Here is a 26,411-nt window from a genome sequence, read left to right as displayed (position 1 = left end):
ATTATCTGCTATCCAATTAATAACCTGTTCACACTGATCAGTTCGCAATACTGGTGTTGTTCTGTGCTTCCCTAGTAATTCAATCAAGAAGTGGGAGCAAGAAGATGTGTCTGTTGTTTGTGGTACATTTTCATCTTGGCCACGGCCCCGTCCTCTGCATGCACCATCACCAGAACGTCCACTTCCACGTCCCTTGCCACAAGCCTTGCCCATTGTAAATGAATTAAAATAGTTTACACTCGCACTATCAATGGAAAAAGGGTAATAAAAAGTAGATTAGAACCGTGGAAGAGGAAAAACACAGTTCTATTTCTCTGGCCTACACCCGACTATTTTAAACAATCTGAAAAATCAGGGAGAAACTGTTTTTTTATTTTTTTACTGTTTTTCTTTACGGAAAAAATACCAAAAGCTGAATAATAGAGATTTCTTACCATGGAACAGCAAAACCACTGTTATAATTTACTGGTGTATACCAGACTTTTTTAAATATATATATTTGCGGCTGAACAGTGAGCGACACACTCAAACTGCTTTTTTTTTATACAAGTGGCCCAAAAGTGGATAATACAGAGGTTTGAACCGTGGAACTGCAAAACCACACTTGTATTTCTCGGGCCTACAGCAGACTATTTTCAACAGATATATTTGTGTCTGAACAATCAGGAGACACTATTATATATTTTTTACGTCAAAAATTGCGAAAAGCAGGATAATACAGAGATTTGACCCGTGGAACTGCAAAACCACACTTGTATTTCTCGGGCCTACACCAGACTATTTTCAACAGATATATTTGTGTCTGAAAAATCAGGAGACACTCTTATTTATTTTTTACGGCAAAAAATGCCAAAAGCAGAATAATACAGAGATTTGACCCGTGGAACTGCAAAACCACACTAGTATTTCTCGGGCCTACACCAGACTATTTTCAAAAGATATATTTGTGTCTGAAAAATCAGGGAGACACTATTATTTTTTTTTTACAGCAAAAAATGCCAAAAGCAGGATAATAGAGATTTTTTACCGTGGAACAGCAAAAGCACACTTCTGTCTCTCTGGCCTACACCAGACTATTTTCAACAGATATATTTGTGTCTGAAAAATCAAGGAGACACTATTATTTTTCTTTTACGGCAAAAAATGCCAAAAACAGGATAATAGAGATTTTTTACCGTGGAACAGCAAAACCACAGTTATAATTTTCTGGTGTATACCAGACTTTTTTTAAATATATATATTTGCAGCTGAATAGTGAGCGACACACTCAAACTGTTTTTTTTAGATACAAATGGCCCATGGAACTGCAAAACCACACTTCTATTTCTCTGACCTTCACCACACTATTTTCAACAAATATATTTGTGTCTGAAAAATCAGAGACACACTTGTTTGTGTGGGGGGGGGACACCAAAAGGTTAATAAGACGTGTATTTGTACAGTGTGAAGGAGAAAAAAAAAAAGAGGATTTAGATGAAAAAAAAGGATTTTTCCTGGCCCCTGGCCCCCGAAACCTGGAGCTAAGTCCAGCAATTTCAGCAACAGGAGCACACAGGACTGTACTGCAGCGTTTGCTGGTATAACCACTGCATCTCCTATACAGCCTGCTTGCCTGCCTGCCTGATATCTGGGATGGATATTAGTCCTGAAAAGGACTGTTTGTTTGATCTGGCAGCCTTTACAGACCCTACACGAACTATTTCGCAGGATATATCTCTCCCTAAATCAGCAGCGCTGTCCCTACACTGTCTGATCCAGAGCGACTGTGTCCAAGATGGCGGCGCCCGGTTTTAAATACTCGAGGTGACACTGTGGGGCCAGCCAATCACTGTAATGCTCACAAACAACATGGCTGCGGCATTACAGTGACTGGTTGGCAATCCCTGCATGTTTATTGGCTTTGTAAAGAGCGCCAAACATGCAGGGCGGAGACCCGAGCTCCCGCCCGAGTAACCCGGAAATGCTCGGTGCTCGCCGATCATCCCGAGTAGCGTGATGCTCGGGCGAGTACTGAGCAGTGTCGAGCATGCTCACTCAACACTAATGTGGATGTAACGGGGAAAATGGGAGAGGGACCATAGGAGTGAGCAAAGCCCACACGTATCGCCGTCAATACGGCTTCATCAGGGCAGGTCCTGATGCTTGAGGGTCAATGCACATATATATACACAATGTGATTACCTGGTTCCACAATCTTGTGTGTGGGGCACACTATCCCCGGAGCAGGAAGAGGAAGTAAGTGAAAGAACAAGTCACATGAGAGGTATCACATGACACCTACCCATAAGGCTAAGCGCTGTCAGCGCCTGCACAGACCGATGGAAAAACAAGTGTGGGCAAAAATGCCCACACACAATATGGAGCGTCGGTGAACAAGGGACTGAATGCATATGTCAATGCGAGCATGGATTCTCGTGCAGGATGGTAAAGGTTAAATGCAAACCAACAGATGTGAAAGTATGCATAATGAGTAAAGGAGGAAAAGGAAGGGGAAGAAAGAACGATCAGAGATCACTAATATATAGCCCAATAAGATATGGGATATTTAACCCAAATAGTCATCATTGAAGAGCAATATATTGAAGGGGGTGGGGAAAAGGGGAATATTGAATATGAAGAGAAAGATGTGCGCGTCCAGGTGCACATGGACGCGCACATGAGAGAATGTAATATGCAACATGCACAGCGACGTTATTATGTACATGTGCATGTTTAAATCCATGAGGACAAAGAGCCACCAATGAAACATAATAGGACAAATATGTTTAGTAATGTATATACACCGCGTGCAGAAGTATTAGGAAAATGCGTATTTTGATCACTTGGATACTTTTTATACATGTTGTCCTACTCCAAGCTGCATAGACTTGAGAGCCAACTACCAATGAAGTAAATCTGGTGAAGTGCATCTCTGTAATGAGGAGGGGTGTTGTCTAATGACATCAACACCCTATATAAGGTGTGCTTAATTATTAGGCAACTTCCTTTCCTTTGGCAAAATGGGTCAGAAGAGAGATTTGACGGGCTCTGAAAAGTCCAAAATTGTGAGATGTCTTGCAGAGGGATGCAGCAGTCTTGAAATTTCCAAACTTTTGAAGCGCGATCACCGAACAATCAAGCGTTTCATGGCAAATAGCCAACAGGGTCGCAAGAAGCGTGTTGGCTAAAAATGGCGCAAAATAACTGTCCATGAATTGAGGAAAATCAAGCGTGAAGCTGCCAAGATGCCATTCGCCACCAGTTTTACCATAATTCAGAGCTGTAATGTTACTGGAGTATCAAAAAGCACAAGGTGTGCGATACTCAGGGACATGGCCAAGGTAAGGAAGGCTGAAAAACGACCACCTTTGAACAAGAAACATAAGATAAAACGTCAAGAATGGGCCAAGAAATTTCTTAAGACTGATTTTTCAAAGGTTTTATGGACTGATGAAATGAGAGTGACTCTTGATGGACCAGAGAGATAGCCAGAGGCTGGATCAATAAAGGGCAGAGAGCTCCACTCCGACTCAGACGCCAGCAAAGTGGAAGTGGGCTACTGGTATGGGCTGGTATCATCAAAGATGAACTTGTGGGACCTTTTCGGGTTGAGGATGGGGTGAAGCTCAACTCCAAGACCTACTGCCAGTTTCTGGAAGACAACTTCTTCAAGCAGTGGTACAGGAAGAAGTCGGTATCGTTCAAGAAAAACATGATTTTCATGCAGGACAATGCTCCATCACATGCATCCAACTACTCCACAGCGTGTCTGGCCAGTAAAGGTCTAAAAGAAGAAAAAATAATGACATGGCCCCCTTGTTCACCTGATCTGAACCCCATAGAGAACCTGTGGTCCATCATAAAATGTGAGATCTACAGGGAGGGAAAACAGTACACCTCTCGGAACAGTGTCTGGGAGGCTGTGGTGGCTGCTGCACGCAATGTTGATCGAAAACAGATCAAGCAACTGACAGAATCTATGGATGGAAGGCTGTTGAGTGTCATCATAAAGAAAGGTGGCTATATTAATCACTATTTTTTTTGTTTTTTGTTTTTCCATGTCAGAAATGTTTATTTCTAAATTTTATGCACTGATATTGGTTTACCTGGTGAAAATAAACAAGTGAGATGGGATTATATTTGGTTTTTATTAAGTTGCCTAATAATTCTGCACAGTAATATTTACCTGCACAAACAGATATCCTCCTAAGATAGCCAAATCTAAAAAAAACTCTCCAACTTCCAAAAATATTAAGCTTGGATATTTATGAGTCTTTTGGGTTGATTGAGAACATAGTTGTTGATCAATAATAAAAATAATCCTCTAAAATACAACTTGCCTAATAATTCTGCACACAGTGTATATACATATATATATATATATATATATATATATATATATATATATATATATACAGTACAGACCAAAGGTTGGACACACCTTCTCATTTAAAGATTTTTCTGTATTTTCATGACTATGAAAATTGTACATTCACACTGAAGGCATCAAAACTATGAATTAACACAGGTGGAATTATATACTTAACAAAAAAGTATGAAAAAACTGAAAATATGTCTTATATTCTAGGATCTTCAAAGTAGCCACCTTTTGCTTTGATGACTGCTTTGCACACTTTAGGCATTCTCTTGATGAGCTTCAAGAGGTAGTCACCAGAAATGGTTTTCACTTCACAGGTGTACCCTGTCAGATTTAATAAGTGGGATTTCTTGCCTTATAAATGGGGTTGGGACCATCAGTTGTGTTGTGCAGAAGTCAGGAGGATACACAGCTGATAGTCCTACTGAATAGACTGTTAGAATTTGTATTATGGCAAGAAAAAAGCAGCTAAGTATAGAAAAACGAGTGGCCATCATTACTTTAAGAAATGAAGGTCAGTCAGTCCGAAAAATTGGGCAATCTTTGAAAGTGTCCCCAAGTGCATTTGCAAAAACCATCAAGCGCTACAAAGAAATTGGCTCACCTGAGGACCTCACCAGGAAAGGAAGACCAAGAGTCACCTCTGTTTCTGAGGATAAGTTTATCCGAGTTACCAGCCTCAGAAATCGCAGGTTAACAGCAGCTCAGATTAGAGACCAGGTCAATGCCACACAGAGTTTTAGCAGTAGACACATCTCTACAACAACTGTTAAGAGGAGACTTTGTGCAGCAGGCCTTCATGGTAAAATAGCTGCTAGGAAACCACTGCTAAGGACAGGCAACAAGCAGAAGAGACTTGTTTGGGCTAAAGAACACAAGGAATGGACATTAGACCAGTGGAAATCTGTGCTTTGGTCTGATGAGTCCAAATTTGAGATCTTTGGTTCCAACCACTGTGTCTTTGTGCGACGCAGAAAAGGTGAACGGATGGACTCTACATGCCTGGTTTCCACCGTGAAGCATGGAGGAGGAGGTGTGATGGTGTGGGGGTGCTTTGCTGGTGACACTTTTGGGGATTTATTCAAAATTGAAGGCATACTGAACCAGCATGGCTACTACAGCATCTTGCAGCGGCATGCTATTCCATCCGGTTTGCGTTTAGTTGGACCATCATTTATTTTTCAACAGGACAATGACCACAAACACACCGCCAGGCTGTGTAAGGGCTATTTGACCAAGAAGGAGAGTGGTGGGATGCTACGCCAGATGACCTGGCCTCCACAGTCACCAGACCTGAACCCAATCGAGATGGTTTGGGGTGAGCTGGACTGCAGAGTGAAGGCAAAAGGGCCAACAAGTGTTAAGCATCTCTGGGAACTCCTTCAAGATTGTTGGAAGGCCATTTTCAGTGACTACCTATTGAAGCTCATCAAGAGAATGCCATGAGTGTGCAAGGCAGTCATCAAAGCAAAAGGTGGCTACTTTGAAGTACCTAGAATAAAAGACATATTTTCAGTTGTTTCACACTTTTTTGTTAAGTATATAATTCCACATGTGTTAATTCATAGTTTTGATGCCTTCAGTGTGAATGTACACTTTTCAAAGTCATGAAAATACAGAAAAATCTTTAAATGAGAAGGTGTGTCCAAACTTTTGGTCTGTACTGTATATATATATATATATATATATATATATATATATATATATATATATATATATGATAAGATTTATTCAGGGCCATATATCACGGTTCATAATTGGTTGGGGGCGGTATGTCCCCAAGAGAAAAGCGTACTAAAGAGGTACCGCATGAGCAATGTAAAATAAACCAAATGATAAATAAGTAAGATAGTGTTATGATCTGCAACATGAACTAAGGAAAGATAGGGGAAAGCTGTCCCTACAGTAAGACTAAGCTGAATCCATATGATGAATTGGGCTGCCTGTTCCTAGTGAACAGACCCGCCTTAGTCCTCAGCTAGTCTGAACGAAGACCTATAGAATTAAGGGAGAGGTCCCTAAAAGAACTAAGGACTGGGACAAAAATGGGACACCTCCTACACAGAAGTTGTTGCAGAACACCAAAAGACAAACTAACAAAATGTACTAGAGGTCCCAGAGGACCAAGCGAACTTGACAGAGATAGGCACAGAAGCACCAGGCTAGAGAAACAGTCAAACACTGAAGTCCAGCACAGCCAGAAGGGCGGAGTGGGAATATAAAGGCAGATGGTCACGTGACCGCAAAACACAAGATAGAAAAAACAAACAGGAGGGTTCTAACAGTACCCCCTCTTTTATGAGGATCCTCTTGATCCTCCAGGCCCAGTCCTATCCGGAAACCTCCTGTGGAAAGCTTTAACTGGCCTAGGAGCAGAGACATCATCCATCCTTACCCAGGAGTTGTCTTCGGGACCGAAACCCTTCCTGGAGACAAGATACTGTAATCTCCCTCTATGCCATCTAGAATTCAAGATACGAGAAATTTCATATTCGCCGTCTTCCACCACAGAAGGAACTGTGACAGTGGCATCCCTATCTGATACGTCAGTCTTTTTCAACGAGGAAACATGAAACACAGGATTAATCTTCAAGGAAGTAGGGACATCCAACCTAACAGCAGACGGGTTAACAACCTGAAGCACTTTAAATGGACCCACAAACTTAGGACCCAGTTTTTTAGAGGGAATCCTCAACCTCAGGTTCTTCAAGGACAACCAAACCATGTCACCCACAGTAAACAAAACCTCTTTACGTTTCCTGTCAAAATACTTCTTGGACTTCTTGTTAGCCTCTTGAAGGTTGCAACGTACATTAGTCCAAACTCTCTCCAAATCACCGGAAAAATTCTCCTCCTCCAGAACCGCCGACCCCAATTTGGAGAACGAACCAAAAGACGGATGTCTCCCAGTACAACAAAAAAAGGAGAACACCCAGCAGAGGAGGATGTATGATTGTTAAGAGCAAATTCTGCGAGAGGCAGAAACTCACACCACACCTGTTGATTGTCCGCCACAAAACAATGCAAAAACTGTTCAACATCCTGGTTCTTTCTTTCCGTCTGTCCATTAGACTCAGGATGATAACCAGACGAAAATGACAAATGGACTCCCAACCTGTCACAAAAAGCATGCCAAAAGCGAGCCACAAACTGAGGACCTCTTTCAGAAACAATATCCGTGGGAACGCCATGGAGCTTGACAATCTCCTTAACAAACGCCTTAGCGAGTGTCTTGGCGCAGGGCAACTTAATGAATGGAACCAAATAACACATCTTACTAAAACGGTCCACGACCACCCAGATGACAGTAAAACCCTCGGACACAGGAAGATCAGTATTAAAATACATTGTGAGATGCGTCCAAGGTGCACTGGTAACCTCCAGAGGGAAAAGCAACCCCGCAGCAGGAGTATGTGAAGCCTTTTGACTCGCCCAGGGGGATATGGGGGACTTGGTACCCGGGCCTTTACCTTCTTGGGAGATCACGGCTGTCGGCTCCTGGGCCGTACCCTGGGGTCACTCTTTAAAAGGGGTTGTTGCTTGAAGGGATGAATAACAGTTTTGTCTCCACATCCTCCAGGGATAACTTTGCTAGCACCCCCTCCAGTGTGAGAGGCACTTCTGGCCGCTGCAGGCCATGGACGGGAGCTTGCTCCGGACTCTCCTCCATGTTGCCTGCCAGGTGAGGTCTGTTTAAACTGGTCAAGACCACACCCTGTCTCTCAGTTTTATTCTTCCCTCTCCCCTTTCTGGGGCGGTCCCATGGCTGCTGGCTGTCGGTCACACCTGGGTGCAGCCCCCACACTTTGATAGACACATCTACATATATGGCTATTGCTGCTTGGGGTGGACCTCGCTTTTGGTGCCATTCTGGGACCCAGCCCACGATGGGAGGTGATTCCTTGTTGTCTTTGAGAATGCATATAATGGCGCCCATTCTTCTGGGGCGGGCGCCACATTCAATATAGAAAAACAGTCTCTAGGCGCACAATACCCGGCGATAACGGTTCTGCTCGTATCCTGTTCGTGACGCCAGGAAGAGATGACTCGCCCAGGGGGATATGGGGGACTCGGTACCCGGGCCTTTATCTTCTTGGGAGGTCACGGCAGTCGGCTCCCGGGCCCGTACCCTGGAGTCACTCTTTAAAAGGGGTTGTTGCTGGAAGGGATGAATAACAGTTTTGTCTCGTGACGCCACCTGTGGTTCCTGGTAAAGGGTACCAGCGCTGCTGCAGACCTCTGGGGGTGATGGGATGGCAGTTGGGGTAGGGTTGATGGAAAGGATGCAGGTGAGAGGTGGCCCGGTCGGGTCAGGGGGAATGATGGACACGCACACAGGGGATTCGCTTCAGTACCTTTACTGGTGTAACGGCAGATATGATCCAAGGTACTTGATAGGAAGGGTGCACTTCTGGACTCTCCCCAGTGAGCTGGTATAAGGCCTCCTGATCTGTTTCTTCCTCTCTCTCTGAAGCTTCTGACCAGCCTGAAACTAGGCCTAGCTTCTGTACTCTTTCACTCTTTCACTCTCCTCACCTGCATGCTTGGTGGTAAGAACTTTCCTCTGGCTACCACTATCCCTGGATTCTGGGGCCTTCGTGGTTCTTAGTTCTTTAGATGATTGTAGCTTCAGGTGGACCAGGGGTCTAGAATCCTCCTGGTGTACTGGTTATTCCTACTGGGCGTAGAGGACCCTGTAGGCTCGGACCCGGTGTCCGGCTTGTGTTCTGGGGTGAGCCTAAGATGCTCCTCTGCCCCCATGACTCCTCTCACTCTTCTCCTTGCCTCCGGCCCCGCTCTAGGCCCAAAGGCTTCAGCACGTGCTTTAGGCCCTGGCTGGCCCTCAGCACAGCAGCTCACATGCTGCTTCTTTACTGATCTCTAGTGCCAGCACACTCTGCCTACCTAACTCCACCCTCCTGTATATATATCTCTAACAGGGCTCCCTCTGGTGGTATGAGGTGGAAGGGTGGAGGTGTCTATTATGTAATGAAGTCCGTCCATGCACCTTTTTGGGTCCTGTGGTACCTGTAAAAGCAGGGTGCCACACTTTAACCTAGCACACACAGTACACTGACACACCCACTTTATAACTTCCTTCTGCCATCTAGGCCACCAAAAACTGCGACTGATTAGTCTCTTAGTCTCCGAAATTCCTGGATGACCTGCCAACCGAGACTCATGACACTCCACAAACAAATCTCTCCTAAAGACTCTAGGCACGAACAACCTCCCATGGGGAGTGTTAGATGGAGCATCATCTTGAGCTTTCAGAATCCCATTCTCCAAAACGGAGTCCAACGCCGCCACCACAACTCCATTCTGTAAAATGCTCTCCTCCTCCTCGGCACTGACCGTAGGAGATAAGCTGCGAGATAAAGCATTGGCTTTAACATTCTTAGTACCAGAGATATAGGTAACAGAAAAGTGAAACCGAGAAAAAAAAAGTGCCCACCTAGCTTGACGGGCATTCAAGAGCTTGGCAGCATCCAGATAGATCAAATTCTTATGATCTGTGAAAACCTGAATAGGAAATCTAGCGCCTTCCAAAAAATGATGCCAATGTTCAAACGCAAGTTTAATGGCCAGAAACTCCCGATTTCCAACATCATAATTCAGTTCGGTTTCTGAAAATTTTTTCGAAAAGAAGGCACAAGGATGTACTCCACCCTTGTTCTCCTGAGACAAAACTGCTCCGACCCCCACCGATGAAGCATCGACCTCAACCAAAAAAGGCTGCATAAGGATAAGGGCAGAACTGAACCTCTCTTTGAGATACTCAAACGCTTCAATGGCCTCAGTAGTCCACTGGGCCGTATTCGCACCTTTCCTGGTGAGATCGGTTAGAGGCTTAACAATTACAGAAAAATTCTTAATGAATTTCCTGTAATAATTGGCAAAACCCCAAAATCTCTGTATAGATTTCAAACCAATAGGCCTAGGCCATTCCTGCACAGCCTGAACCTTCACAGGGTCCATCTCAAAGCCCTCGCTGGAGACAACATAGCCCAAAAAACTAATTTTCTGCACAGCGAACTCACATTTCTCCAGCTTAGCAAAGAGTGAATTATCACTCAATAACTGCAAAACTTCACGTACACTCTGCCAATGGGACTCTAGATCAGGTGAATAAATCAAAATGTCATCCAAATACACAACCACATTCTTACCAATCAAAGGTCTCAGGATGTCATTAATAAGGTTCTGAAAAAATGCAGGTGCATTGGTAAGACCAAAAGGCATCACCAGATTCTCAAAATGACCTACCGGAGTGTTAAAAGCAGTTTTCCATTCATCACCCTCCTTCACTCGTAACAAATTGTATGCCCCCCGGAGATCAATTTTGGAGAACCAATTGGCTCTCACTAACTGGTTAAACAAGTCAGGAATTAACGGCAATGGGTAGGAATTGCGTACGGTAATCTTATTAATTTCACGAAAATCCAGACATGGACGTAAACGCCGTCCTTTTTTAACAAAGAAGAATCCAACTGCCACAGGGGACTTAGAAGGTTTAATGTGACCAGCAGCCAGGCTAGTCTCTATGTACTCTTCCAAGGCCTTTCTTTCAGGGATAGTCAGATTAAACAAGCGACTTTTGGGAAGAGTAGCACCCGGAACAAACTCAATGGCGCAATCATAATCCCTATGAGGAGGTAAAACTTGCGACTCCTCCTCCGAAAAAACACTCTAAAAATCTTGAATAGGTGCAGGTAATTCACCTTTTTCCACAGCCGCAATGCGACCATTATAACATTTATCATAGCACTTCGGACTCCAAGACTTAATCACATTAGTAGACTAGACCAATAAAGCATTATGCAGTTTTAACCAAGGCAATCCTAGAACAACTGGAGAGGGAAAATTATCCAAAACAACCAAGTCCAAAATTTCTTGATGAACTCCATTGATAGTGAGGGGAAATGCAGCAGTCTTGTGAGTAATACATTTCAAAGGAGTGTTATCAATTGTAACCACAGAAATAGGTGATGACAAAGGTTTGGATTTCAATTTAAGGTTTTCCAAAAACCCTTTATCAATCACATTAAGTGTTGAGCCACAATCCACAAATACCTGAAATTCAATCAAATCTCCCTGCAAAGTAGCACTCCCAGAAAGAAATATTCCTGCAGAGCGTAAACAAGCTATACGGGCGTAACTGACCTTTTTTTTTTCTTTACTTAAACGGTTCTCACAATACTTAATCAAATGGTCAGCTTTACCACAATAAAGACACAATCCCTCGGCGAACCTCTGGTCTCTTTCCTGAGAGCGGAGTGACATCGCCCCAACCTCCATCGGTTCACCACCATCAGAGTAGATTTTCTGGGGACTAGGAACTGACATTACAGGAGTCTTTACCTCATTGAGCCTGCACCTCAGTCTCCTGTCTATGCGAACAGCTAACTGCATAGCATCCTGCAGAGTCTCAGGTGCAGGGAAGGCAATTAGCAAATCCTTAACCCTTTCACTCAGACCAGCAAGAAATAAACATCTCAGCGCAGGATCATTCCACTTAACTTTTGAAGCCCATCTCCTGAAGTGTGTGCAATAATTTTCAACATCATCTGACCCCTGAGTCAAACGTCTAAGTTCTGATTCAGCATATGAGATTCGATCAAGATCGTCATATAAAAGCCCCATAGCATAAAAAAATTCTTCAGCAGACTTTAAACACGGATCATTAGGCTGGAGAGAAAAGGCCCAACCCTGTGGTTCATTGCGCAAAAGTGACATAATAAAACCAATGCGCTGTGATTCATTCCCAGAGGATCTTGGTCTCAAGCAAAAATATAACAAACAAGCATTTTTAAAGGAAAAAAAATCTTGCTGTTTACCATAAAAACATCAAGCAGTCCTACCTTGGGTTCGACAAAATGCGCTCCCGAACAGCTACTCACGTGTTGCTGAAGCTCGGCCACCTCCAGAGACAATCCCTGCAGGCGTTGAGCCAAATCCTGGACGGAAACCATACTGATCCCCGAATTTCTTTCCTTTTATTTTTAGGTTTTTTTTGGGCTGTACTTACTGTTATGATCTGCAACATGAACTAAGGAAAGATTGGGGAAAGCTGTCCCTACAGTAAGACTAAGCTGAATCTCTACGATGTAGAGGGCTGCCTGTTCCTAGTGAACAGACCCGCCTTAGTCCTCGGCTAGTCTGAACGAAGACCTATAGAATTAAGGGAGGGGTCCCTAAAAGAACTAAGGACTGGGACAAAAATGGGACACCTCCTACACAGAAGTTGTTGCAGAACACCAAAAGACAAACTAACAAAATGTACTAGAGGTCCCAGAGGACCAAGCGAACTTGACAGTGATAGGCACCGAAGCACCAGGCTAGAGAAACAGTCAACCACTGAAGTCCAGCACAGCCAGAAGGGCGGAGCTGGAATATAAAGGCAGATGGTCACGTGACCGCAAATCACAAGATAGAAAAAACAAACAAGAGGGTTCTAACAGATAGAGGGAATATATATTTTTTGATGTAATGAGATTGACTCACTGTCAATTCTGTGTAGCAACAGATCAGGATCGGAGAAGCTCTAGCGATATGATATGATCTTCCGGAAGTGTCTTTATTAATAGAGTCCATTACCCAGTGCATATATGCAGTGCGAATTGATTAAGGTCCCCAAAGATAATTCATGCCAGTCCGATAAGGCATTACTGTGATGTTGTAACAATTGTCCAGGAGTTTGATTGCCGTTCTTTATAGAATAAGGTAGTCCCATCCAAAGAGAAATCCAAAGAAAAGAACAAGAGGACAGCAAAGAAGAATGAGGAGGCAGATCCATAGTCCTGATCCAGGTTAACCCAGAAAGCCAGCGTAGAGGAGTTCTTCGTTGAGTCCCAACGGAGAAACCGAGCGTAGTGTAAATATCCACCTGGATTCCATGCGTAATAATAAATTGTGGTTACTACCACCTCTGTTGTTGTGGATTTTCTGTAAGCCAAAAATAGAAACATTATGAGGTTTGCCACCATGTTCAGTCAAGAAGTGTGAGGCTATAGGTGTAAGTGTTTTTTCTTTCCTAAAATCCGAAGATGCTAAATGTATAGGAGATAGATGTTTCTGAGCCCACCTCCTCAGTTCTTGGGATGTTTGGCCCACATATACTTTAGGGCAGGAGCAAATAATAACATAGACGACATTTTTAGTCTTGCAATTAATGTACGATCTAAGTGGGACGCATGTAGGGGCAGACGTTGCAATCACCACAAGGAAAGGAACCCCTCAAGGAGAAACCACGGTCCAGCCTGACAGTAGGTCTAACAAAATGACTGGACGTGAGCAAATCAGAGGCCCACCTGGCAGCCTTCAGGGATTTAGTACTAACAATAGAAGAAGTTTGTGTATCAAAAGTGAGTACAGACTAGTGTTGAGCCACCCCCGTAGTGTTCGGGTTCGGTTCGGTTCGTCGAACACCGGGATGTTCGAGGAACTGTTCGTCGAACTGTTCGTCGAACACCTTAGAACACCGTCGAACACCGTTAAAACCAATGGCAGGCAAACAAAAACACATAGAAGCACATAGAAAACACCTGCAAAGGTGTCCAAAAGCTGACAAACTGCTCAGAAGACACTCTCTTTAAAAAAGCCGGCCGGCAAATTCAGCAGCGGCATACACCGGTACCCGACAATTTAGACAAGAAGGAATAGAGCATCACACATAGATTAGATAGATAGAAACATGTCAGTCACACATATAAGAAGCACAGTGACAGTGTTGGTTACTGCACTTGTCATTTAGTGTAAAGGATTTATTAAAAAAAATATTAGTGTTTTCATGCACCGTCTCTTTAAAAAAGCCGGCCGGCAATTCAGCATCTGTACCCGACAATTTAGAACAGAAAGAATAGAGCTTCACACATAGATTAGATAGATAGAAACATGTCAGTCACATATATAATAAGTACAGTGATAGTGTTGCTTACTGTACTTGTCATTTAGTGTAAAGGATTTATTTAAAAAAATAATAGTGTTTTCATGCACTGTCTCTTTAAAAAAGCCGGCCGGCAATTCAGCAGCGGTACCCGACAATTTAGAACAGAAAGATAGAGCATCACACATAGATTAGATAGATAGAAACATGTCAGTCACATATATATGAAGTACAGTGATAGTGTTGGTTACTGTACTTGTCATTTAGTATTAAAATAAAGGATTTATTTAAAAAAAATTGGCGTGGGGTTCCCCTTAATTTTAGGCTCTAGCGGAGGTTAAGCAGACGGCTGGGGCAGATGTTTGAAGCCTGGGAAGGGGGTAATACCCACGGAGCTTCCCAGGCTACTAATATCAGCCCCCAGCTGAATACATAGCCTTTACTAGCTATTAAAATGGGGGACCCCCCAAAAAAAATGACGTGGGGTCCCCCCTAATTTAATAGCTAGCAAAGGCTAGGCAGACAGCTGGGAGCTGATATTAATAGCCCAGGAAGGGAGCCATGAATATTGGCCCCCTCCCAGGCTAGAAACACCAGCCGTCAGCCGCCCCAGAAATGGCGCATTCATAGGATGCGCCAATTCTGGCACTTAGCCTCGCTCTTCCACGCTGCCCTGGTGCGGTGGCAGGGGGTAATAGGGTTGGGGTTGATGTCAGCTTATAATGCCAGCTGACATCAAGCCCAGGTTAGTAATGGAGAGGCGTCTATAAGACACCCCCATTACTAACCCCATAGTCAAAGTTAAAAAAAACACAAACACCCAGAATAAAGTCCTTTAATTGAAATAAAGACACAATCCTTTATTGTTCTAAATTAAACCATACTTACCATCACGCCCATTCCAGCTGAAGCCAACGATCTCCTGCAATAAAAGAAAAATAATAAAGCAACCTCATCCTTACCTTTCCATGGTTCCCACGACAGCTTCAGCTCTGCTACATCGAGATGACAGGCTGGACCGCAGCAGAACGCTGCCATCCAGCCTGTCATCCCGCAGACACTGAGAAGCGCAGGCTTGCTTGCGCTGCTCAGCGTCTCTCTGTGACGACATCCAGATGAGCCGAGTTCATGTCCAATGAACTTGGCTCACCTCATGCACGTCACTGACAGCGTGGGATTTTGATCATCCATTCGATCAAGAAAGAAGGTGAGAGCTGTAACACCGTCCTTATGAGCAATGTTGGAGTATAATGATTCTATATCGCAAGTAGCGATTAATGATTTGTCTGGAAGGGTGATGTCACGGCATATTTTGATAAAGTGGGAAGAGTCGCTGATATACGAGGGTAAGGAAATGACCAAAGGCTGTAAGAAGAAATCCACAAAAGAACCAGCATGTTCACAGAGGCTCCCTATGCTAGAAACGATGGGCCTTCCTGGTGGCCGCTCGATATCCTTATGCACTTTGGGCAAAAGGTAAAAGGTAGGTGTTACAGGATGTTCTACCCCAATAAATTTCTTTTCATTTGGGGAGATGACCCCGAGGTCACAGGCTTGATTTAGTAGCTCCCACAATCGTTTGAGATATACCTGTGTTGGATCTGAGGGCAATCTCTGGTAGAACCGGGGGTTGCTGAGTTGTCTCGATGCCTCCTCCAGTTGTCTCGATGCCTCCTCTTTCTTCTTTTTTTTATTTATTTTTTTTTATTGAAAATTAAGCAACCATTTAAAAATAATTCCATTTATAAACCGTCTCCAAGAATGTCCATGGTATTTTTACAAACTATAATATAGTTTCCACTAGGTTTTTGTGTTACCTGTACTTTTATTTAAGTTTTGACAGTTTTATTTCTAGATCACAAAGTTTATTAAAGGAAAAAAAACAATGGTAATCTTCCAAATTTTCATACTGGCCTCTTGGGCTTTTTTTTAGACTCCTACTTCCTGACCTTTCAGGAAGAGTTTTTGGCTGGCTCCTTACTATCAAAGGCAGGATTACATTGACAAGTAACCCTCTATATACAGCTGGACAGCTAGATCTACAACTCACTATAGGCGATGTTGTCACAGCTGACCCTAATCTTTCTTCTTTGACAATGACCTTTGCAGAAGCTCCTTAGATGCTTCACTAAAGATATGGTCAGGGTTTGACCAATATGTCTATATACATGTATTGTTTCCTAACACAACAGGAAGTTAGATGATAAAAAAAAGTCTCAGTGGCCAGTATGAAAATTGCAAAATTTCTATTTTTTTTTAAATTAATACAGATTGTGATATGGAAAAAACATTACCAAAATGGTTTAAAATACATTGAACAGAAACACCTCATACAATGCATATATATTTTTTATTATAGCTTTCCTTAAAACCACTCTAGAAGTTTGTAAGGAGCATAGTAAGATGGAAATCCTATAGAATTTATTTGTGTGGTTATAAACAGTTAAGTAGTCTAAGCAGGCATGGAAAGTGGATTTCAGTAAGCTTGAAAACAGCCTCATAATGCAAGTTCCTGAACTCAAGACTGCAAAGCACACAGAGAAATATCTGTGTGGGAGGACTCCATTGTGACAATTTACTAATCAGCTCCGGCTCTATCTTCGTCCTGTCATTTGTAATGTATTAGTTCAGCCATTATCCAAAAGGTCTGTCTGATCATTGCCGCCTGTCATTGACATTAAAAGGAAGTCCCTCACCTTTTCAGATCATTCAGCCGACAGTTATTGTTATTGTATGCTGAGCGACAAAAGATTTAATACATTTTATGAAAAATTATACATTCCTCGTGACTACAATACCAGGCTACAAACTGGGAGGATTATGTTTCACCCTGAAATAAATATGTATTTGTTTACCTGCTGTTCATTATAAATATCCAGATGTCAAAATAGAAAAGGAAGTAAATAAAAAAGAATAACTAACCAGAGGCACAAATGAGAGTTCATCAACCCTATTAATTCATTCCGGTTCTGTGTATTTACCCATTGAGCTGAATATAAATATTATGAAACGTACAACATTATAACCGATAATCAATTAACATATTGGTACAGGAAATAAGAATCATATAAAAAAGCATGTATCACAAACAGTGTGCCAGGCATGGATGCCAGCCTTGAATGGCCTCAGTTACAGATGGTCCCTAATGTTACGTTCCCACGATGAGCTTTTGATGTTGTAAAATTTCTGCACCATTTCTATACCCATTATTTAAATTAGATTATTTGCTTTTTTTTCATTTTTTCTGTTTATTTTTGCATACGTTTTTTTAAAATGCGTTTTTATCACATTTTGACGCTGTGGTTTTTGTCTGTTTGGTGTGTTTAAATAAAGCTGCCTTGTTTTTGAAACTTCCTGATATTTTGATTTCACTGAACTTTATTGCTCTACTTAGGTGTGGATTACTTGCATTTTTGATGTGTTTCCACCAATGAAACTTACTAAATACGCATGTGCATTTTTTACCTATGGATTTTGTGCATCTAATATAAGTATATGGAGAAAATCCGCTCAGAAAACTCAGCGTACCCACAAGAGAGTTGACATGTTGCAGATTTGAAAAATGCACCTCAGGTGAGTTTCTGCAGCATAAATAAGAAGTGGGTAGGAGATTTATAGTATACATATAGGTTTCAATTTAAAAGTGTAAAAGAGATATGTCATGCACACAAAAGGTAAGAGCAAAACAGTGCATATAACATGCCACAGCAGACTCAAAGCTAGTATCAGTCATGTTTTATGCAGTCTCTCGGCCCCACTTTTTTGTGAGTAGATCACTTATTTTTTCAGTGCTCTTTTCACAGATGTCCTATTGTAGCCACAATTGCATCAATATTAGAAAGTCCATTACAGATCCCACCATACTACTAGCCTGTATCGCTGGTGGGTGTGGACCCACTGTGACACAGGCCGTGCTTACCCTGAAGGGGCATGACTAAGTGTCTACTGGATCTTCACTGGGGTTTCTAATGTTAGGCTGGGCTGCTGGTAGACACCAGGTACCACTCCAGTGCAGTCCTGCAGCAGCTGACCAGAGGGTCAGAAGCACAGGTATGAGAGTCAGGAGGGTGAGGCAAAAGCGTAGTCAGACAGTCCAAGGTCAAGCAGGCAGTATGGATTAACAGAACAAAGCCAGAGTCAGGAATGGAGAAGTAAAACAGAGCAGGTAAACAGGCCGGGTCGATAACAGGAGACAAAATGTAGAACTATGCTTAAACAAGGTGCTAGCCTGCTAGGAACCAACGTTCAGGCAAAGAGTATTGGGAGGAGCTGCCTAATATGGACCCTGTTGGTACGGGATAGGCCAGGGAACCTAATCTCTGCAGGACACAGCAGGGTTAAATTCCTGCAGAGAATGGCCACACCCCCTAAAGCCAGATGGAAACTACATGCTGGTGAAGACTGCTGAGGAGTGCTGCAAAAGGCAAACTCAGCAAGCCAGCCAAACACAAGGAGAAGTCGCACGGTGGCCATAGTGAGTAAGGGGAGAGCTGAGGAGGCATGTGAGTTACCGCGTGACACAGCCACTAATGCCCTACAATGGTATAGATATAGATAGGATAGGTTATGAATATATAATTACTAGGGCTCTCACTGCTGTATTGAGTGTTTTCTGTCAGTCTCATGAAAGGAGCATCACTGTACAAGCAAAATTCTGATGCTCCATCCTGACATAGGTATGATCAATAAGGGCTTGCATTCCCTGTGCTATTGATCAGTGGGTGTTTTATCATTGGAGCCCCCAGCAATTATATGTTTATCACCTATCCCATGGATTGGTGAGATCATTTATAGGATAACCCTTTTAAGGTAGCCCTATTCTGAAAAAAAGTAAAATGAGAGGAAATGGTGCATTTTATCTTTCCAGTCTCTTCAACCTTCTGTTTCTGGTTCAGAAGGTGACAATTTATGGTTTAATGACATCTGTGGTAGACTAATAAGAGAAGCTTAGATCTCAACTCGCATGTTCATGAGAACAGTACTACTTTAAATGTTACCCCTTATATATTCAGCTCTGGCTCGGGATAGCACACGTGCAGGGTCACGCGTGCAATAGATTTTAAGTGCAATAGTTAAAAGTGCAGTTATACAATGACATGAAGCTGATATTCCACTCTCCTCTCTTCTTCACACAGGTATTTAATTCATCCATCCGTTTGTGTGCTGTCTGATGATAAGTGTGAACAAAGTCATATTCAATTGCAAGAATTTTACATGGCATTTAATTCATCCATCCGTTTGTGTGCCGTCTGATGATAAGTGTGAACAAAGTCATATTCTCTTGCAAGACTTTTACATGGTATTTAATTCATTGCTCCTGTGTTTTTTTTTTTGTTTCTGTTTTAAAGTGTTCAAAGCTTTCTATTTCACTGTTTTATGGCTTCTTTGTTTAACATTGGTTGTTTATCCTGCATAGCATTGCCTGCTCTGGCCTTGTGCTAATTGGCTAATTACTAAGTATGGCCAACTGGTGCTGGATTCTAGTAGACATTTCATTTCATATATATTCAGTTCTGGCTCGAGAAACACGCGTGCGGGGTCACGCGTGAAATACATTTTAAGTGCAATAGTTAAGTGTGCAGTTATACAATGGCAGTTGGACAGGGCAGGAGACAAGTAAGGTGCATAAGACATTCATACAAACATGCTTCTCGGTCAGTCATACTGCATTATACATTAGTCATATCAATCTGCTTTTCATTTGTTTTCACTTCTGCTTTCTCACAACTCGCCCGCCCTTTATAACACATTATGTGCACTCACTCTATATTCACACCTCCCTTCTCCCCTCTCCCATGTATAACTCTGAGGCTCTACTGACATTTCTCACCCATTCCAAACCATCCACTACCTCCATATAGCACTCACTCAAATCATTCATACAAATCATTGCACCACCTGCTCTTTCTCTTTTTTCTCCTTTTACTAGTCGCAGGTGACATCTCCCCCAACCCTGGGCCTCCCTCCACTAGCATACATTACTCTTCTCCAGCTGCATATAAAACCCTGCTAATCTTATTGACATTCAGTGCATGCCCTCTCCTCTCACTTTCCATTGTGCTCTCTGGAACGCACGGTCTGCGTGTAACAAACTAACTTACATTCACGATTTTTTCCTCTCTAATTCCCTTAACCTTCTGGCTATTACAGCAACCTGGATCCAGCAGTCAGACACCACCGCCGCTGCTGCTCTCTCGTTTGATGGGCTGAAATTTTCACATACCGCCAGACCTGGGAACAAACAGGGTGGAGGTGTTGGTTTGCTCCTTTCCTCACAAGGTGCTTTCCAGGTCATCCCGCCGGTTCCCTCACTTGTGTTTCCTTCCTTTGAAGTCCACACCATCCGACTCTTTAAACCCTTCTCCCTCAGAGTGGCGGTCGTGTATCGCCCTCCAGGCTCCTCCCACCAGTTCTTGGATCACTTTGCCACCTGGCTTCCTCACTTTCTATCCTATGACATCCCCACCCTCATCATGGGAGACTTTAACATCCCCATTGATGATCCCCTCTCCCAATCTGCCTCTCATCTACTTTCTCTAAGCTCTTCATTTGGTCTTTCACAGTTTACTAATTCTCCTACGCATGGAGACGGGAATACTTTGGATCTGTTTTTCTCCCGTCTCTGCTCACTGCATGGCTTTACTAACTCCCCTCTCCCACTCTCAGACCACAACCTTCTTTCCTTCTCTGTCAAGAATTGTCTCCTCACCCAGGACACCCCCACTTACCACACTTATAGGAATACACGTACAGTTAATACCCAGCAGCTTATGGACAATCTATACACATCTTTAGCCCCCATCTCCTCCCTCTCCTGTCCAGACTTAAGGCCCTGTCACACATAACGAGATAGCTAGCGAGATCGTTGATACATCACGGTTTTTGTGACGTAATAGCGATCTTGCTAGCGATCTCATTATGTCTGACAGGTAGCTATGATCAGGCCCCTGCTGTGAGATCTCTGATCGTTACAAAGCTTCCTGGACCATTCCTGGGTCGTTGCGCTCCCGCTGGGCAGTGTACATCGCTGTATTTGACACCTTATCAACGACCTCGTTAGCGATTCAGAACTGAAACACATAGGCGTGCATAAATTGGACATTTCCGTGCCCCTCGTCCCTGATTTGTGGTCGCTACTAGAGATGAGCGGTGTTCGACTAGAACTGTTCGCCAATCTCAAATTCGAGCTGTTTTGGGCGGTGTTCGAGTTGTTCGACGAACCCGAACGATTTGCAAAAAATTCGGCTGTTCGAGGTTATGTTCGATAACTGTTCGTGCACCAAAAGCGTGTCCTACATGTCTGGCGCTATTTAGAGCACCAATCATGCAGGGATTGTCTGCCACTCACTGTAATGCCACAGCCATGGTGGTTGTGGCATTAGAGTGATTGCCCAAATCGATGGGAACTGTGCTCACAGTGAAACATGAAAAGCCGGCAATTCAGCAGCGGTACACCGGTACCCGACAATTTAGAACCGAAAGAATAGAGCATCACACATAGATTAGATAGATAGAAACATGTCAGTCACATATATAAGAAGTACAGTGACAGTGTTGATTACTGTACTTGTCATTTAGTGTAAAGGATTTATAAAAAAAAATATTAGTGTTTTCATGCACCGTCTCTTTAAAAAAGCCGGCCGGCAATTCAGCAGCGGTACCCGACAATTCAGAATAGAAGGAATAGAGAATCACACATAGATTAGATAGATAGAAACATGTCAGTCACATATATAAGAAGTACAGTGACAGTGTTGATTACTGTACTTGCCATTTAGTGTAAAGGATTTATTAAAAAAAATAATAGTGTTTTCATGCACCGTCTCTTTAAAAAAGCCGGCCGGCATTTCAGCATCTGTACCCGACAATTTAGAATGGAAGCAATAGAGCATCACACATAGATTAGATAGATAGAAACATGTCAGTCACATATATATGAAGTACAGTGACAGTGTTGATTACTGTACTTGTCATTTAGTGTTAAAATAAAGGATTTATTTAAAAAAAAATTGGCGTGGGATCCCCCATAATTTTAGTCTCTAGCGGAGGTTAAGCAGACGGCTGGGGCAGATGTTTGAAGCCTGGGAAGGGGTAATACCCACGGAGCTTCCCAGGCTACTAATATCAGCCCCCAGCTGAATGCCTAGCCTTTACTAGCTATTAAAATGGGGGACCCCCCAAAAAATTGACGTGGGGTCCCCCCTATTTTAATAGCTAGCAAAGGCTAGGCAGACAGCTGGGGGCTGATATTAATAGCCCAGGAAGGGTGCCATGAATATTGGCCCCCTCCCAGGCTAGAAACACCAGCCGTCAGCCGCCCCAGAAATGGCACATCCATAGGATGTGCCAATTCTGGCACTTAGCCTCGCTCTTCCCACTGCCCTGTAGCGGTGGCAGTGGGGTAATAGGGCTGGGGTTGATGTCAGCTTATAATGCCAGCTGACATCAAGCCCAGGTTAGTAATGGAGAGGCGTCTATAAGACACCCCCATTACTAACCCCATAGTCAAAGTTAAAAAAAAACACAAACACCCAGAATAAAGTCCTTTAATTGAAATAAAGACACAATTCTTTATTGTTCTAAATTAAACCATACTTACAATCACGCCCATTCCAGCTGAAGCCAACGATCCCCTGCAATAAAAGAAAAATAATAAAGCAACATAATCCTTACCTTCCCATGGTTCCCACGACAGCTTCAGCTCTGATACATCGAGATGACAGGCTGGACCGCAGCAGAAAGCTGCCATCCACCCTGTCATACCGCAGACACTGAGAAGCGCAGGCTTGCTTGCGCTGCTCAGCGTCTCTCTGTGACGGCATCCAGATGAGCCGAGTTCATGTCCAATGAACTCGGCTCACCTCATGCACGTCACTGACAGCGTGGGAAAATTCTCACGCTGAAGCGGTGAGTGCAGGAGAATTCTCCCATGCTGTCAGTGACGTGCATAAGGTGAGCTCATGTCCAATGAACTCAGCTCACCTCCTGCACGTCACTGACAGCGTGGGAGAATTCTCCTGCACTCAGCGCTTCAGCGTGAGAATTCTCCCACGCTGAAGCGCTGAGTGCAGGAGAATTTTCCCACGCTGTCAGTGACGTGCATAAGGTGAGCTCATGTCCAATGAACTCAGCTCACCTCCTGCACGTCACTGACAGCGTGGGAGAATTCTCCTGCACTCAGGACTTCAGTGTGAGAATTCTCCCACGCTGAAGTGCTGAGTGCAGGAGAATTCTCCCACGCTGTCAGTGACGTGCATGAGGTGAGCCGAGTTCATTGGACATGACCTCGGCTCATCTGGATGCCGTCACAGCGAGACAGTGAGGAGCGCAAGCATGCCTGCGCTTCTCAGTGTCCGCGGGATGACAGGCTGGATGGCAGCGTTCTGCTGCGGTCCAGCCAGTCATCTCGATGTAGCAGAGCTGGAGCTGTCCTGGGAACCATGGAAAGGTAAGGATGATGTTGGTTTATTATTTCATTTTTTTTACAGGAGATCGTTGGCTTCAGCTGGAATGGGCGTGACGGTAAGTATGGTTTAATTTAGAACAATAAAGAATTGTGTGTTTATTTCAATTAAAGGACTTTATTCTGGGTGTTTGTGGTTTTTTTAACTTTGACTATGGGGTTAGTAATGGAGGTGTCTTATAGACGCCTCTCCATTACTAACCTGGGCTTGATGTCAACTGGCATTATAAGCTGACATCAACCCCAGCCCTATTACCCCACTTCCACCGCTACAGGGCAGTGGGAAGAGTGAGGCTAAGTGCCAGAATTGGCGCATCCTATGGATGCGCCATTTCTGGGGCGGCTGACGGCTGGTGTTTCTAGCCTGGGAGGGGGCCAATATTCATGGCACCCTTCCTGAGCTATTAATATCAGCCCCCAGCTGTCTGCCTAGCCTTTGCTAGCTATTAAAATAGGGGGGACCCCACGTCATTTTTTTGGGGGGGTCCCCCATTTTAATAGCTAGTAAAGGCTAAGTATTCAGCTGGGGGCTGATATTAGTATCCTGGGAAGCTCCGTGGGTATTACCCCCTTCCGAGGCTTCAAACATCTGCCCCAGCCGTCTGCTTAACCTCCGCTAGAGCCTAAAATTATGGGGGATCCCACGCCAATTTTTATTTTAATAAATCCTTTATTTTAACACTAAATGACAAGTACAGTAACCAACACTGTCACTGTACTTATTATAAATGTGACTGACATGTTTCTATCTATCTAATCTTTGTGTGATGCTCTATCTTTCTGTTCTAAATTGTCGGGTACCGCTGCTGAATTGCCGGCCGGCTTTTTTAAAGAGACAGTGCATGAAAACACTATTATTTTTTTAAATAAATCCTTTACACTAAATGACAAGTACAGTAAGCAACACTGTCACTGTACTTATTATATATGTAACTGACATGTTTCTATCTATCTAATCTATGTGTGAAGCTCTATTCTTTCTGTTCTAAATTGTCGGGTACAGATGCTGAATTGCCGGCCGGCTTTTTTAAAGAGATGGTGCATGAAAACACTAATATTTTTTTTAATAAATCCTTTACACTAAATGACAAGTGCAGTAACCAACACTGTCACTGTGCTTCTTATATGTGTGACTGACATGTTTCTATCTATCTAATCTATGTGTGATGCTCTATTCCTTCTTGTCTAAATTGTCGGGTACCGGTGTATGCCGCTGCTGAATTTGCCGGCCGGCTTTTTTAAAGAGAGTGTCTTCTGAGCAGTTTGTCAGCTTTTGGACACCTTTGCAGGTGTTTTCTATGTGTTTCTATGTGTTTTTGTTTGCCTGCCATTGGTTTTAACGGTGTTCGACGGTGTTCTAAGGTGTTCGACGAACAGTTCGACGAACATTTCCTCGAACATCCCGGTGTTCGACGAACCGAACCGAACCCGAACACTACGGGGGTGGCTCAACACTAGTCGCTACAGCGTTCTCATTTTCCGCCGTGCATAAAGAAGGCAACAGAATAGCGATTCTATCCTTTGTTTCTGACCTCGTGCTGGATTGCAGATCCTAGCAGAATTCTCCGGGTTGCTGATATCCGTTCGTTCGACTGAGTCCTGATTTTGCGTAATTTTATGCACGCCTTTGTGACACAGTACAGTCCCTATCAAGGTGTGGATCGTTGAAATAGCTGCTGTGTGAAAGCGCCCCAACGACCACCGAGATCGTTAGTTTGATCGCTGGGGCGGCCGAAATCGTTGGGAAGTTCTGCATGTTTGACAGCTCCCCAGCGATCACGAAACGACTCTCCAGCGATCCCAAAACCGTGCCGTAATAACGATCTCGCTAGCGATCTCGTTATGTGTGACGGGGCCTTTAGCCTTGTCACACTACAATAATACATTGAAGAGTGCCCTAGATGAAGCAGCACCTTCAACATGCAGAAAGACCAGACACGGACAATGGCAGCCCTGGCACATGATGCAAACAAGTTTTCTTCAGCGTTGCTCAAGGTGTGCTGAGCGTCAGTGGAGAAAATCTCTTTTAGCAGAGGATTTCATCCACTATAAATTCATTCTCAAAACCTACAACTCTGCCCTTCATCTAGCCAAACAATTTTACTTCACCACCCTCATCACTTCACTGTCCAACAATACAAAACTGCTTTTTGAAACCTTAAACTCCCTCCTGAAACATAAAGCACAGGCCCCATCACAAACCTCATCAATGAGATTCTGGCCACTTATTTCCTAGAAAAAATCAACCACATCCATCAGGATATCTCAGCCCAATCTCTTCAGTGCCTGGATCCCCTTTCATGCCGCACTTCAAGCTCACTAGCCATCTTTGAGCCTGTTACAGAAGAAGAAGTTACCCAGCTCCTCACTTCTTCTCGGCTTACAACCTGCAACAGTGACCCCATTCCCTCACATCTCCTGCAGTCTCTCTCACTGGTGGTCACCACTCACCTGACTAAAATATTTAACCTCTCTCTTTCTTCAGGTATCTTTCCCTCCTCATTTAAACATTCCATTATAACCCCTTTACTTAAAAAGCCATCCCTGGACCAGAACTGCACTGCTAAATACAGACCTGTCTCTAACCTTCCTTTCATCTCTAAACTCCTGGAATGCTTGGTCCACTACCATCTAATCTGCTATCTCTCAGATAACTCTCTCCTTGACCCTCTACAATCTGGTTTCCTCACTAAAGTCTCTAATGA

This window comes from Phyllobates terribilis, unplaced genomic scaffold (assembly GCF_046119375.1).
Source record: "Phyllobates terribilis strain yellow unplaced genomic scaffold, ASM4611937v1 Scaffold_3__8_contigs__length_932513732, whole genome shotgun sequence".
Lineage (NCBI taxonomy): Eukaryota > Metazoa > Chordata > Amphibia > Anura > Dendrobatidae > Phyllobates > Phyllobates terribilis.
This window is presented reverse-complemented; position numbering follows the sequence as displayed.